This window comes from Eretmochelys imbricata, chromosome 6 (genome assembly GCF_965152235.1).
Source record: "Eretmochelys imbricata isolate rEreImb1 chromosome 6, rEreImb1.hap1, whole genome shotgun sequence".
NCBI lineage: Eukaryota > Metazoa > Chordata > Testudines > Cheloniidae > Eretmochelys > Eretmochelys imbricata.
Window position 1 is genome coordinate 53323352 of NC_135577.1, and position 16145 is coordinate 53339496.

A 16145-nucleotide genomic window follows, 5' to 3' on the forward strand; every position below is an offset into this window, starting at 1 on the left:
CATTGTTGGCCCACAGCTAAACTCACCCCCCACATGCTACAAAAGCATGCCCATCTCTCTCTCTCTCTCTCTCTCTCATGCCCAAAGTTTCCTGTCTCTCTGTGTGAGTTTCTCTAGTTTATATGTCCCATCACCACCACGTAGTTTCTTTGTCCTACTTCTTGTAATTTTTCACTCTCCAAACCCCAGCCTCCTATTGACACGCTGGAGGAAGTGGCTTCTCCTAGCTCCAGCCAACCTCCTTAGCATGTCCATTGACCAGTCAGAGCAGTTTGTTAAGGTTAACTACTCTCCTTTGTACCTTGACTGGGAGAGACATGCTTTTAGGCTTGTCAGGCATTCCATGATATAGAAATTTTCATAAGAACAACCTCACAATAGCAACTAGAATTCATAAATTGTACAGACAGATTTCCCCAATTGTTACAAACCCCGTACTTCTCACAACGGCACAATCTGGACCTTAATTATTATTTTGATACTTTCCAAGCACCACAGAGTTAGACTTAACTTATTTCCACACATTCAGTTCTTAACTGTCAGCCGTGAGAGCTAGACAGGTTCACTAAGAGCCACATAAGTCCCTAAGCTGAATTTTTTCCAACATGTGTATCAAAGGCTAGGGACGTAAATAAATATTTAGGCACCTAAATAAGTGGCCTAAATGTTTCTTCTTTCTCTAATGCAGCCTGTCTGTCTCATGGACCTTATCTCATACTGTTTCAGCATTATACTTGTATAGCACTAAGCATGTCTCCGTCCTTCTAAACAATATTACTAAAGTCATATGAGAGTCTTCTCCTATGCAACTCCTAGCACCTGGAGTCTCCAGAACAACCTTCCCATATCTCACAGTTTCATCGAGGGAAGTGTTATCTAGTGGTTAGAAAAAGAGTCCACTACTGAGGGATTTTAGACTCCATCAGTGACTTATGGTCCCTCAGTCTACCCCTATAAAACTGGAAATAGAAATACCTGTATATCTCAGAGGAATTTTTCTTAATTTCATTATTTCATGTTTGGAAAGTGCTTTGCAATGGTCAGGAAAAAATGTTCTGCCACATTAAAATGCAAATATTATTATTACTGATTCTCCATTGCTTTTCAGGAGACATCTGATCGCATATCTTTCCTCACTTGCTTATCCCTCTTAATTACTTTTCCTCTGGCATCCTTTATTAGTTGATTCTGTAACTGTACTATTTAACATTAAATAGTTTGAGGATACAACCTATATGAAGGGCACCTGTCTGGGTTCCTTCCCCACTCTGAACTCTGGGGTACAGATGTGGGGACCCACATGAAAGACCCCCTAAGCTTATTCTTACCAGATTAGGTTAAAAACTTTCCCAAGGCACAAATTCCGCCTTGTCCTTGAACAGTATGCTGCCACCACCAAGTGATTTAGACACAGAACCAGGGAAAGGACCACTTGGAGTCCTATTCCCCCAAAATATCCCCCTCAAGCCCTACATCCTCTTTCCTGGGGAAGGCTTGAGAATAATATCCCCTCACCAATTGGCACAGGTGAACAGAGACCCAAACCCTTGGATCTTAAGAACAATGAAAAATCAATCAGGTTCTTAAAAGAAGGATTTTATTTAAAGAAAAGGTGAAAGAATCACCTCTGTAAAATCAGGATGGTAAATACTTTACAGGGTAATCAGATTCAAAACACAGAGGATTCCCCTCTAGGCAAAACTTTAAAGTTACAAAAAATGGGATAAACCTCCCTCTAGCAAAGGGAAAATTCACAAGTTGAAAAGAAAAGGTAATCTAACGCGCCTTGCCTTATTTACTTACTCTTTTTGTAATATCAGAGACTTGTACATGATGGTTTATAGGAGAAGGAGTTTTTGACCTGTTGCTTCTCTGTTTTCCCCAGAGAACACAGCAACAAAGCCTTCCTCCCCCACCCCAAGATTTAAAAGTATCTTCTTTCCCCATTGGTCCTTTTAGTCAGGTGCCAACCAGGTTATCTGAGCTTCTTAACCCCTTACAGGTAAGGAGGAATTCTAGGCTACCCTTATCTGTATGGTTATGACAGCACCTGTGACAGAGTGCTGGGAGCTAGCAGGTGAGTGAGCACTCTGATCACTCTGGCACTAATTAGTTTTCCTAGAGAAGCCTTCTGGGGAACGGAGTGTAATTAGCTAATCAGGCTAGCAAGCTGGTTCAGGTAAAGGATTAATTAGCCCATCTGCTGAGGACTGATAAAAAGTTACAGGAAGGACATGCAGGGGAGAGGCACAGGGCTGACTGAGCCAAGACTTGGAGAGATTTCAAGAAAGGGAGATCTCTTCTCTTATTGGCCTCTGGGGAAAGGGCTGATAGTATGTTACAAGAGACACTGTAAACAGTATTGCAGCATGGAGCTGTAAAGGTGTTGGTTAAGGAATCTGAAATAAACAGCACAGTGGGATACATAACTGGTGAAGACTGAATAGTTTCTATGGCACTAGGGAGCAGGAACAGAGTGGAGCATGCCCTACTACAACACCATTTCAGGATGGTCAACATTCTCAGGAGCTTTTTCTGGATTTCCCTCCAGGAGCATGCAAAAGAAACTTGAGTTGGACTCCAATTCCCAAACTCAGGAGGAGAGAAATGTCACTTGCTCAGCAACTTTCTCTTTCCTTTTAAATAACTACTTTACAAAGCAGGACATTCTTCACTACGAATGTTTTGTCAGATACTAATCTAGGTTTTTTTAGTTTTTGTTTTAAATGGGAGAATGAGTAGCTTTCCAGGTTACATTTTGACAAGGGAGGGAGCCCAGTCAGACCATGAGAAGTAACATTAACAGAACATAATAATTTCTCATCTATCAATGACCTTTAAAGAGAATTGTAGTTATTACCTTGCAATATTCTGTCATTTATTACCTATCTCATCATTGAATTCCGGTGCCTTTATGTAGCAGAAATATAGATGCTTGGCTTCAAAATAGAGAAATAGGATTTAACTATTATAATGGCCTCAGGCTCTAAAGTCTAATTCATTTTTTCTCATTATAAGGAGATTTTTGAAGATGATGGCGGTTACTGGACCAGGCAGTTCATTGGAGAGAGTTAGGCGAGTTTATAACTTAAGGCTAAATTAGTCATAAAAGGGTATTTTTTTTTTGCATCTGGCAGAAGTTCATTAAAGTGCTTCTAGGATAGCAGTCTGAGCTATTATTGCTGGTAAAGTCTTTTAGATTGTAAGCAAAATGATAGATATTGTGATGCAGAGAATTATGAGGATGTTCGACCTTTTCCTTCTAGTCACCAAAATCCATCTTTGGTGGAGCAGAACGCACTTAGTGGCAAAATTAGTTTTGTTGTTTAATGATCCCAGGAGCTTCTGAGCACCTTTTATTTCACCTTTTTGGTATCAGTGCTCTTACAGTAGTCATTCAAATTCAGAAGAATTAGCAATGCTACAATACAGCATGCTTTGCACTGCAATTAACCCTTTCACAATCTCCCTTCCAACATACCTTGCCTTACTTCTGTTATCCAGTAATATTCCATTGAGATCAAGGGAGTTTTAATCCAACCAATTGCAAAAATAGCAGAAGTAGTCTAGTTGGTTGGACCATGCAACATTTAGCAGCAATCAGAGAAAAAAGATTTAGTCAACTGAAGGAGGTGCTCTGGGATTAGATCCATCTTGAAAGGTACTTGGATTACCTAGTGCATGAGAAACAGAAATGAATAGGAAGATATCCTGTAGAAATTATAGCTATTATTAACATTCCTTGTTTGACTATATCTTGAAAGAAATGAAATTTACCCAATCTAAGTATGTATAGTTCTAGTCTCTGTGATCCCACATTTCTTCCTCTACTCCTACTGTTTGTTACACTCTCTTGTTGCATCTTGTTTCAAATTAGATTGTAAGATTGTAAGATCTTAAGGGCAGGAACTCATATCACAACTGTGGGTGCAAGCAGGTCCTGGAGGGAAGGTAGCTCCATCTGAACCCTTTTTATTACCCGCTCCTCTCAGTGCAGCTGTCCCTGCTTTAGCTGCTTCTTTTACTACCCTCCTCCTGGCTAGAATCTTTGGCTAGCACCTCTCTGCATTTTAATCTGAAGGACACACTGGGGTTAGGAGGGTTAAGAAGGGGGAGACAACAGCTGGATCATAATCCTGCCAGAGTGGAGGGTTATCTAAAGTTAAACATTGTATAGCAGCAAATTCTTCACCACATGTCCAATTTAAAGTTAACATCTAAATTCAAAACGATTTTCTAAAGGCTGGCCAGAATGATTTAAACTGCAGGGTTTTGGCTATACTTGATCAAGATTATTTAAAGTAACCCTAAGCTAATCTGCCCAGCTCCAATTCTATTACAACCTTGCAGCTAATGAGGCTTGTTTAGATTCTGATGAGAATTTTCTTTCCAAGGCCAGCATAAGTTGAACAAATCATGTAAAAATCTATTTGAAGCATCACATTTCTAGGCCTCTGCCCTCTCTTCTTTAATCAAGCTACACAGGAAGACAAAAACCACTTATGTACGGTCCAGCATTGTTGTTTGGTTTATTATTTTGACACATATTCTACATTGCTTTAACAATGCAGAACACAAAAAAGCCATCCTGCTTCTAGTTCAGCAAACATGGACCTATTCTTAAGGACATACATGTGTGAACCATGCATCATTTATATAAGAGGTTAGACTACAGTGTTAAGACAAAGGGATGAGTAGCAGAGATGCACTGCCCAGATAGCAGTTTTCTGTCTAAGGTAGGGGAAGTTAATGGAATTACTCTCAATGGCAGCCATCAAAAGATCCAGCCCAATGCTTCCAAGAGTGCTGGCATAGTACAAAGAATTACAGCATCTGCTACTCCCTTTTACAGGGTGAAGAATGTTCTCCCTTCACTCTGGACCACGGGAGAGGGAGCAAGCGTAGGGACATGCTCTTTTTCCTTCTGATCACCTATGGTTTCTAGTACCAGTTTTGGTGTTAGAGTTCTTCTCAGTGTGGAGTATAAGAACTGAGATTGTTCCTGGTTTGTCCTGGGCAGCAGCCATCTCTTTGTCACTGGATACCCAATCTTCAAAGTTTAACAACTTTCTTTTGTGAGCCTTCTGGAAGTCTAGTTCAAGATGCAGGTCAAAAGATAGTAAGATGGTGAAGACCAGCCTAACAATCAAAATCACAAAATCATAGAATCATAGGACTGTAAGGAACCTTGAGAGGTCATCTAGTCCAGTCCCCTGCACCTATGGTAGGATTAAGTATTATCTAGACCATCACTGACAGATGTTTGTCTAACCTGCTCCTAAAACCCCTGAATGATGGAGATTCCACAACCACCCTAAACAATTTATTCCAGTGCTGAACTACTCTGACAGGAAGTTTTCCCTAATGTCCAACCTAAACTGCCCTTGCTGCAATTTAAGTACATTGCTTCTTGTCATATCCTCAGAGGTTAACAAGAACAATTTTTCTCCCTCCTCTTGGTAACAAACTTTTATCTACTTTAAAACTATTATCATGTCCACCCTCACTGTTCTCTTCTCAAGACTGAACAAACCCAATTTTGTCAATCTTTCCTCATAGCTCATGTTTTCTAGACCTTAAATAATTTTTATTGCTCTCCTCTGGACTTTCTCCAATTTGTACACATCTTTCCTGAAATGTGGTGCCCAGAGCTGGACTCAATACTCTAGTTTAGACCTAATCAGTGTGGAGTAGAGCGGAAGAATTACTCTTCGTATCTTGCTTACAACACTCCGGCTAATACAGTCCAGAATCATGTTTGCTTTTTTTTCGCAACAGTGTTGTTACACTGTTGACTAATATTTAGCTTGTGATCCACTATGACCCCCAGATCCCTTTCTGCAGTACTCCTTCCTAGGCAGCCATTTCACATTTTGTATGTGTCCAACCGGTTGTTCCTTACTAAGTTTATACTTTTCATTTGTCCATATTGAATTTCATCCTATTTACTTCAGACCATTTCTCCTGTTTGTCCATGGAATTTGCATTACATATACAGAGTTTATGATCTCAAATAGAATTAATAAATTGTACAGACAGATTCCCCTGGTGATCATAGTTGTAATGTTATCATGTACTGAATGCAGAGTTGAAATAGCCTCATGCTGATTTCTAAGGTGCCGAGCACCTGTAATTCTGATTGAAATCAGAGGGAGCTTTAGGTGCTCGGCACCTCTGAAACTCAGACAAAAATTAGGGTTCAATTCTTCTGCCAGTGAAGTCAGTATCTAACTTTAATTAAATTCTATGAGAGTTGGACTAGGTGCTAAATCTGTCACTATGCTGTCACCATAAAGAATCTAAGGTAACTCAGCCTGTGAATTTAACTCAGCCTGTGAATTCAGACTTCTGCTGCAAGCTGCTGGGGCGGGTGGGTCCTCTCCTTCAAGTACAATTTCGGTGTCCATCTGACCACATTTCAATTTGGACTTTGGCCACACCTTTGAAAAGGTCTTCACTAGTTGGGACACCCATGCAGGCATGTTCTGTCCCCCATTGTCCCTTTTGACAAGCACCCTGTCATAGTTGTTGCTGCCCCGCTGTCTAGACACTTTTTATTTATCACCCCTGCTATCGTGGTTTTGCCGGGGGCGTCCTCAGCTGTCCTGTGAAAGGGGCACTACAAAAGACAGCTGTGGTGAGGAGGTCTGGCAGCTCTATTGGGAGTTTATTGGGTGAGCATACTCATTGGGCTGGCCCTCCTGCAGATCCTTCAATGTTTTAACTTTTTTTCTTCTATTTTTTCTTCTTTTTCTAAAGCAGCTAAAATAGCACTTATGGTCTTTCACATTCCTGATCTTCCCATCCCTTCCCCCAAAATCCCTTGACCCTGGCGCCAGATTCCACTTACAAAAGTTTGGAAATCAACACAGTCTGATGTAAAAAAATCAAAGAACAGATGGTTCTGTGAGTGCCCAGCATGAAGGAAGCTGACCACAAGTGAGGGAGGTTAGGCCTGACTAGTTGTTAAAGAAAGAGTGCAAGAGGTGGTATGGTTTGGGGATACAGTATCTGCTCTGGGACACCACAACTTTTTGGCGGGGACAACACCATGCCAATGGTGCCTGGATAGATTTTGTCTGAACCTCATCTCTCTGACTCAGATTGGGACCTATTTCCTATGGCCAAGTGCGCAGAGGAAGAAGAATGTGACAGAGGCTGTGACAGACAACACTGAATGGGAGTTACTGGTGCCAATCTCTTTGCACCCATACCTCCCTTGTCCATTAATACCACTGATTTGGTACACAGAAAACTAGAGCAATTGGAGCCCATTGCCCAACTAATAGCTGAGCAACAGGAAATTGGGGACAGTATTGTACAGGCAGTGGAGACACCTTGGCAACTTATACCAGGGGAAGTGATCTTTGAGCTTAATTTTAACGGTGGTTCAAATGATTACAACTACTGTGGGCTTGGGAATGTGTTGCTGGATAATAAACTTGAAAAAGAAAGCACAGAAAGACAGGAATATGAAGCAAATGAAAGTAATGCTAAAATAAAAAAAAAAGCAGTAGAAGGTAGGTAGGCCTGGCTTGACATGAGTAATTAAACACGTGAGGGGTGGCCTTGTTCCTTGAAAGATAGAATTAGGGAGGTAAATAAATCATCAGGCTGAAAACAGAATATTTGTGCTAGTAAAAATAAGTAAGTAGGTTAGTCAGCTAAAGAGACAGAATGTCTAAGCCAGCTAAGATAAGAGGGAGAACACCCAGGGAACCATTTACTATGAACAAGATAACAATAGATAAAATAAGTTAGGAATGTAGAGACGGGCTGAAGAGTAAGTCAAACATGGACAATGTGTGGACAGAGCATGCTGCACAGGGATTGGTTCCTGCAAAATAACCAAGCCAGTCCAAAAAACTTGTGATGTAATATATAGTAAATGGAATGGAATGTGTAAATGTAAATAAAGAGAGAGGGTTTCTGTGTAACTTTGGATCTATGGTGTACCCTCCACCTCCCTGTGTTTGAATCTGATCAACGCAGCATAGCATTGCTGTATTCCAGATAAAGATACCTGAGTGATGAAGTCTTGAGTCAAACTGACTTCTTGGGAATCCAAGTGGAAAGAAGTCTCGGAAGGAATCCCAACACCTTATACACTGTAGACATAGACTTAACCCCAGGGAGTGGAAGAATAAACATACGATGTGAAGGGACATAAATCTAACGACTAAATTCCAACTGTTAAAAACTTATATTTGGTCTGTGTTAAATTGCGGTTGTGAAACACTGACATTCAAGCAATCAATAATAAAGAAACTACAATCCTTCAAATTATGGTGTTATAGAAGAATTCAGAAAATATCCTGCATAGACCTGCATAACCTGTGAAAAAATATTGGACCTCAGCAAATGCTGGTCAGAAATCTTATGAAAACAAAGATAAGATTTGCAGGGCATTTTTTATGGGGTTCAGCAGGCAATGCATGTTTATGAGCATTGGAAGGGAAAGCTGATGGCAGAAGAACATGAGGCAGAAAAAAGAAGATCTTGGATGGACAAGGTAGTATCCTGGGTAGATCAAATGGACTATTGGTCTACAAAGAGATTAGCAGAGGATTGTACAGAATAGGCTACCATGGTTGCAAATCTTCAGTAATGGAGATGCCATACAATAAGAAGCTGATATAATATACATTAGTCATTACAGTTTATACAGAGTCCCCCAAAATATTGATTTTTTGACATCTACACAAAGCTCAACAATTGCTAAAAATAATCCCCCAAAATAAAATTAATAATCCTGAAAAATAGATTCCTTATTTATATGACACCCTGAGCCATTTACTGAGTGTTTAGGAACAATAACAATATTTCCTTTTCTTCCTTTCCTGTGGATAGGAGTAAACTGCATGGGTAGCTTATGGGTTTTTTAACAATTTGTTTTGTTTTATTTTGTGGCACATGCTTCTGCGTTTGGCCCATAGTGTTTTCTAAAGTTGATTGGCAAATGCCTGAAAGTGTGAGTATTTTCAGGCATCACCAGGAACAGTATGAATAGGAACTATGAGGAAGCATTTTCTAGTTACATTTCCAGGCCATTATCAGGAAGTCCAGATCATTTGTATAGGAGCGAGTGCTTATTTAGCTACAGTTAGATCCATATATTTACCCAAATCTCTGAGCTTTCTTTCAGGGAACAAAACAAACAAAAAAATAAGTTACACAATACTAAAATATTGATTATTTCTTTGGGAAGAAAGAATAGAGCCTTAGTGATCTGAACATTTACTTATTTATGAAACTTGGAAGTCAGAAAAGGAGGGGCATTGCACAGTGAGCTTTAAACTTTATGGAACCAATTTACTCAGTTCCTAGTAGGGACTCCATTCTGAACCAATATGGTTCCAGGTTACTATGTCTAACATATTATGTATTAAATGCAAGAGTTCCAGACTCATTGTTTCCAATGGTTTGATTGAATATGCCAGGTGGCATACCTGAATTCCTACCAAGTATCTCACTGACTTCGAGTACGCTTTGCTATTGTGTTTTCTCAGGTCAGAGGGTGGTGGGATTTCAGGGCTGAGAGGCCTTTATACTGACAGAGAGAAGAACAGCAGAAATGATAAGGTCCTGCAGGGATTACTTTAGGAGAAATGATTAAAGAGCTAAACTATGCCTGAGTGATGATCCCTCTGGTGCACTTTAATTTAGTGCTGTTTGAAATAGTACTACATCACAGCACTCTAGGCAATCTTTGGTTCTCACCAGCAGGGTCTACATGGACCAACGAATGCACAACACATTAGTCTGCTTTAGAAATCACACCTGTGTAGAGTTCATTACCTCACTGTGTATACAGGCCTTTAGTGTGATACAAAGAGGTATGACTAAGAGTAATTAAAAATAATTAAAAAGGGGAAATTTCCTAACAATGTGTCTGATCCTGAAATTACCTATTCATGAGGAGTACCTGTTCAGAGCTCACTGCAGAATTACAGCCTGTGGAATGTGTTAGGTTTCAGAATAGCCTCCAGAGGCCAGTGATTTAAACTCCATTGTTTAGAACTTTTAAATCCAGACTCTTTAATTTGAAAAAAACAAACAAACAAAAAATCACAACAACCCCAAAAACAACAAAAAACAAAACAAAATAACAAACCTTGGTATTTCATCCTGATAGTTAATGATATTATCTATTATTTTTAAGATGTAGACTTTGAATTAGAATTTGAGCTGCATTCTTTGATTGTAAGGTGCCCAGGTTACCAAAAAAATACAATCTATTAATTGCTAAAAGTAATAACAATCCTGTAGCATTACTGTTGACACACTGGTAATAATAAAACTAGTAATACTTCACACTTATATAGAGACTTTCATCATAAGGATCCCAAAGTACTTTGCTGTGTAAACACAGCACTGTTCGAATGCAGCAGTCTTTCTGGGTCAGCAGTACTACTAACCGTTTTTAGGAGAGGAAGTAATTAATAACTTCTTTAATTGAAACTGGAGGGGGAACTTTAAGGAGGCAGAATATAATTAACCAACTTGGAGTTCAGCCAGTAAACTTGGGTTAACACATCCTCACTGTTCTGAAAAGTGCCATGGGATTGTCCATAACCCCACTTCAGTTTTATATCTCATGCAAACGGCAGCACAGTGCCTCCGGCACCATCAATCTGTGGCATTGGTACGGTTATGCTTGGCAGAATTCAATTTGTTTTGTTTGTTTTTTATAATTTTGGTGGCTAATATCAATGGTTATTTTAAAGAATTTTTGACATTTTTATTTATTTAAATTTTGACTGCTGTGTAACATAATGGGTTTTAAGCATTTTTTTCAGTTTTCATTGATATAAATATTTACAGTTGAGGGAAATTATGGGGGAAGGTCAAACAATAATAATTTAATGATAGTAGGTGTTGAGATTCAAGAAGTTAAAGTTTTATAACTATTATAATCAACAGCACATGTCAAAATATAAAGTAAATATCCTTAAATCAAACTCTAGTTCTCAAGCTGCATTTTTCTTACTTTGCCTACCAGTACATTTCAATTATTTTCTATGGAAATATTTTTTCATTGCTTTGTGTGTGTACATTGAAAACAACATTTACCAACATTTACAGATACAAATGTAATCCTTCTAAGCCTATTTATGACACATTTTCTTTCACTAGCATGATAGGACACTGGAAATTGTAAATCAGTAGCCATGGAAATAAGACAGCTTCTGAGATGTACTTGATAAGGCCTAATAAACTGCCAGCAGTGAATCAACCAAAAAGAAACTTGCCTGATGAATTTATCCTTCTTGTCTGCTAGTAATTCAATTTAATATCTGTCGACATCAGTAATTCTCTGGTTGAAATCCTATTCAAATCAGAAAGAGTTCTTTTAACTGTTTCTGGAGATGCCCTGGCCTAATACACACCACAAAGAAGTCGGAAAAAAGAAACGACTGTGCCAGATTCTATCAAGCCTCTTTTGTTTTGTTCTCTGCTCCTCTCTCCACTAGATTAGCGCTTTTTGTTATTTTTGCTCAAACAACATTTCTGCTACTTTAGTTGACCTAGAAATAGTGTGCTGCACTTCTTCCCTTGGCATGAGCCCCTGCATTGTTTGCCTGCCAGTTGTCTTCTTAATGTAATGCTCTGATTCTGAATTATATCACTTTTGAGAAGACCAAAAGGAGACAAGCTTGGCTGGCTGTGAAAGGCACAGCTTTCCCAAACTAGCAAGACAGATGTTTTCACAAGTTGTCATATGACCCCTTTTTTGCCTTTACATCAGTAACATTATGATCTCTAATCCTATTTATATGGATGATAGCCAGGCCTGTTGCAAATGCCTGTGGCAGATTGCATGCATGTCATTGAAATAAGGATAAAAACAAAAGCTAGAGAGCCCTGCATCAAGGAATAAATTAAGAAATGTGCAATTAACCGTTTATGGCGAGAGGAGGGTGACAGGAGCCTTCACCCCAGTTTGTATTTCCTGTAGAGGGTCAGGCCCAACTACAGATGCTGTTGTCTCCTCAAAGCAGGGGCTGGTCCCTCCTGGCATTTCAGGGGCATTAGATCCTGGGTAGACATGTAGGAGGGATTATGCTGCTTTTTCACACAGGGTGGTATGGTGGGTTTGCAGACCTTGCATGTTGGGAGCTACAGGAGGGATTGTGCCTTGTTGAAAGATCAGACTGAATTGCTGTTTTGCCTCTTTAGAGCACAGTGCAAGCCACACCTCTTAGTAAAGACATTTCTTCAATAAAGACAACAGTGTAAGATCAGGAAGTTCCCTTCCTGCTCCTTGACAACCTCCTCATACAAGTGTCTATGGAATAATACGATTTACCCATAGTATTTATAAAGGAACTCTCACTTTGGCTAATACCCCATCAAGGGAGGAACTGATCCATATTTGAATAATGGTAAGATTTTTAATTCTTGTGTTTGGCACTTGGATTCTATCGTGATGGGTAAATGGGAGACAGTGAATAATGAACAACATATTGAAAAATATCCATACATGCACTGTAGTACTTACTTGATTTGGGTTCTTTGAGAATATGTATGGTTATTATCAACTGTTGGTGATTTTGGGGTCCTGCCCATTTCAGGTAGGTGCTGATGTTGTGGTTGTTGTGTTTTTATCACCAACCAGAGAACACTCTGGCTAAAGAAATAAAAATTGCCTACATAAGAACAGCCATACTGGGTTAGACCAAAGGTCCATCTACCCCAGTATCTTGTCTTCCAACATTCCTTCCAATGCCAGGTGCCCCAGAGGGAATGAACAGAGCAGGTAATCATCAAGTGATCCATTCCCTGTCACCCATTCCCAGCTCTGGCAAACATCCCTGCCCATCCTGGCTAATAGCCATTGATGGATCTATCTTCCATGAATTTATCTAGTTCTTTTTTGAACTACATTCTTTGTTATCCCAAAAGACTTATTTTTTAAAGTATTTGATCAAACACAAGGTTTAATATTCATGTAGGTCTATAGTGATCTATAAAGTTCATCTTGAGTTTTAGAATAAGACTTCACTAAGACAGTGAACTGCCTGGGTTCTTTCTTTAATTAATATATCTATCTGTATCTATCTTAGATAGCAACTCTTTGTTCAGTTCTGTATAATAATAGCAGTGCCCCCCTGCAGTATATTTCTAAACTAACAGGACGCTACGGATGAATCCTTGTACATAAGAAGAATTAATTCAAAGAAGTTCAAAGAAGCTTGGAACCTCAAAACTATCCTTGTACTTTCGTTCTTGAGTGTGACCTTCTTTGATTTCTCATCCTTTTGTGTATTTTCCAATACAAGTATATTGGCTTTTGTGTATTTTCAAAGTAATTTATCACCCATGAACCCCAATGGGAGTTTTGCTTGTGTAATGACTACAGGGTTAGAACAAATAGCATCATAACTAGGCAGAAAGTCCTACAATGTGAAGCAAACCAGTATAAAAAATATACAATGCAAACACTAATCAGTGGCTAACAAAGTGTTTAATGTGGACTGAGTGCATCCGTGGAAAATAAGATATGTTTCATTTTTTCTAAGCATGTACAGTATTTATATGGCTGTTTGTTTACACTGGGCTAAGCACTAGAATATTTAGGCACCAAATTCAGGAATCAAAATACTCAGCATCAGATCCTAGCCAGCAGAAGGTTCTGAATATTAGGATCAGTATTTAGGATTAGATCCAAAAATATTTACTAAACAAGACAATTTGCAAGGAAAATGTCTTAAGCATGTTGGTCAAATACATCACTGAGATATCTCCACTGAAGTAAGCGGAGTTACACCGGGATAAATTTGCATCACTGTGTTTGGAAAATCTTCCCTTTTGATATTACTGTTAAAACAGATTAGGAAGCAAATGACTACTTGTTTGCAGAACATGTAATTTTTCAAGGGATTTCAGGCACGGTTCATTCAGAGCCTTAATTTCCTTGTTAGCTCCACGGGGTCTTGAGCATGTTTGCATAATTGTCACTGTAAGCATGTGTCCACTTAATTTAAATTATATTAAAGCTTATTATTGTTTTCTTCAGGTCTCATTGAAATTATGTTACAAGGTTTTAGCTTTTAAACTGTGACAATGCAACCCAAATGAGTTAGCCTTTCTGCTACGTTTCTGTGCAAGATGCCAGCCTACAGTGAGCTGAAAGCATCATCAAGTCACATCATTTGACATGAAATGAGAATGCTGCATTCTGATGATTTCATTTGTATTGCAAAACACTAGCTTCATTTTAATCTACAATTTTAGGAAGCAGTTATGTGGGCCACCCAATGAGCAAACTATGTGTTAGCGATACAAACAGCATGGTGTGTAGGGACAAAACAATGCACAGATACAAGCCTCAGGTGGATTGTTAAGCAGGAGATCAAAATATGCATAAAATGGATTCACATGCCTTTCCCATTCTGAGTGCAAATAAATTTAAAATGATTAGATTGACAGTCTCTTCTATCCACCTGATAGGAAGACAAAGACGAAGAACGATTCAAATGATTTAACTGGGAATTGGTCCTGCTTCGAGCAGGGGGTTGGACTAGATGACCTTCTGGGGTCCCTTCCAACCCTGATATTCTATGATTCTATGACTCTAACGTTCTTCCTCCATCCACAGATTGACTGATGGACTATCTATCTATTTTATGAACAGATTATTTATCTATCTACCCAAATGGATCTAATAGGCAGACAGACAACATCATTCCTCCCTTAAGTGGCAATATCTGGTCCTTTCTTTGTATAGTAGTAATAACAATTTTTAAAAAACAAATTAAAATATATTGTGTGGGTAGAAATATTACTATACATCTTCCTGGAGGTGTTATTAGGCATTGCCTCCAGATGGTGCTGGTTATGCCTATAGGAAAGAGACCTCTATCTCGCTTTATTTCTCTTCTTTCAGGATATTATTGGAAGGCACAGATTAGTTTAATTGAAAGAGCTGCATCAGGTGTGACCTGCAAGTCCAGAATGAATAAATCATGTTTCTCTGCAGTGCATTCCTCTGTAAGAAGTAGAAATGACCAGAGAGTATTCTGTTACCTGAAACACTGGACTTTTTCTTACTGATATGATTACAACCCACAAGGAAAGGAGCAGAAACGACAAGGTTAAAAAGACCCACGTATTATCCTTGCTGATTGACAGACACCAGTGGAAGTCAGGAGAACTAGGTGTCATTCCTAGTCCTGCCACTGCTTCACTGTGTGAAACTGTACAAATCACTTCACCTTTCTGTTGTCCATCTTTAAAATAGGGATACTACTTACCCATATTAAAGGGGTGAAGCTGTAAGAATTAATCAATGGTTATGAAGTGTCTTGGGATCTTCAAATGAAAGGTTTGTGCACAAAGCAGCTAATTATGTGTGAATACATAATCAGGTCCTATCTTCCAGAAAGCTTGTGATTTATAAAGCTTCCTCCCCCACCCCCCTGTAAGATTTGCCATGCAAAGGTAATTACCATATCAGTATTTTCTATATACTAAAAGTTTACTACTTCGGGTAGTTGACTAAATCCTGATGATTGCGATCCCTTCTCAGAGGGAGTGTGAAATTGAAAACTGCTCCAACAACATCAGTGTGAGAAGAGTTTTTCTTTATTTTGTATTATAACAAGTCAGCATCTGTTTTTGGTTGGTTGGTTGGTTTGATTCCCAAGGCCTTGTGGGACCAATCACCTCTGCCTTTCCATGCAATAAAATCTCTTGTTGAAAAACACCTTTCTGATATGAAATACAGTCTGACTGAATCACATCAAAGCTCAGGTTTAACCCATCATGCCAGCTGCTAAGTTGCCCTTGACTCCCATTCAAATCACTAGGAGTTGAGGTTTCTTAGCATTTCACAGGAAGCAAGCAGTACTTCAGAGGATCAGGTCCTTCAGCAACCCTGCACTTGTTTTACAGAATATGTTGGTATTTGAAACACTGAATGTAAACAAGATCATTCATCAGAATATTTCCTCACCCACTTTTAAATCTTGCACATGTAGATAATTACCCTATCCAACTGAACCCACTATTTCTTTTGTTGTTTGAGCTGTATCATTCTGAAGGCAAAGTGATATTATACAATAATTATCAACATAAAACCCACTAAGTGCTGCAGTACTTGAGTACAGTTATTTTCCTCCTGTTAGGTATATAATGACCTA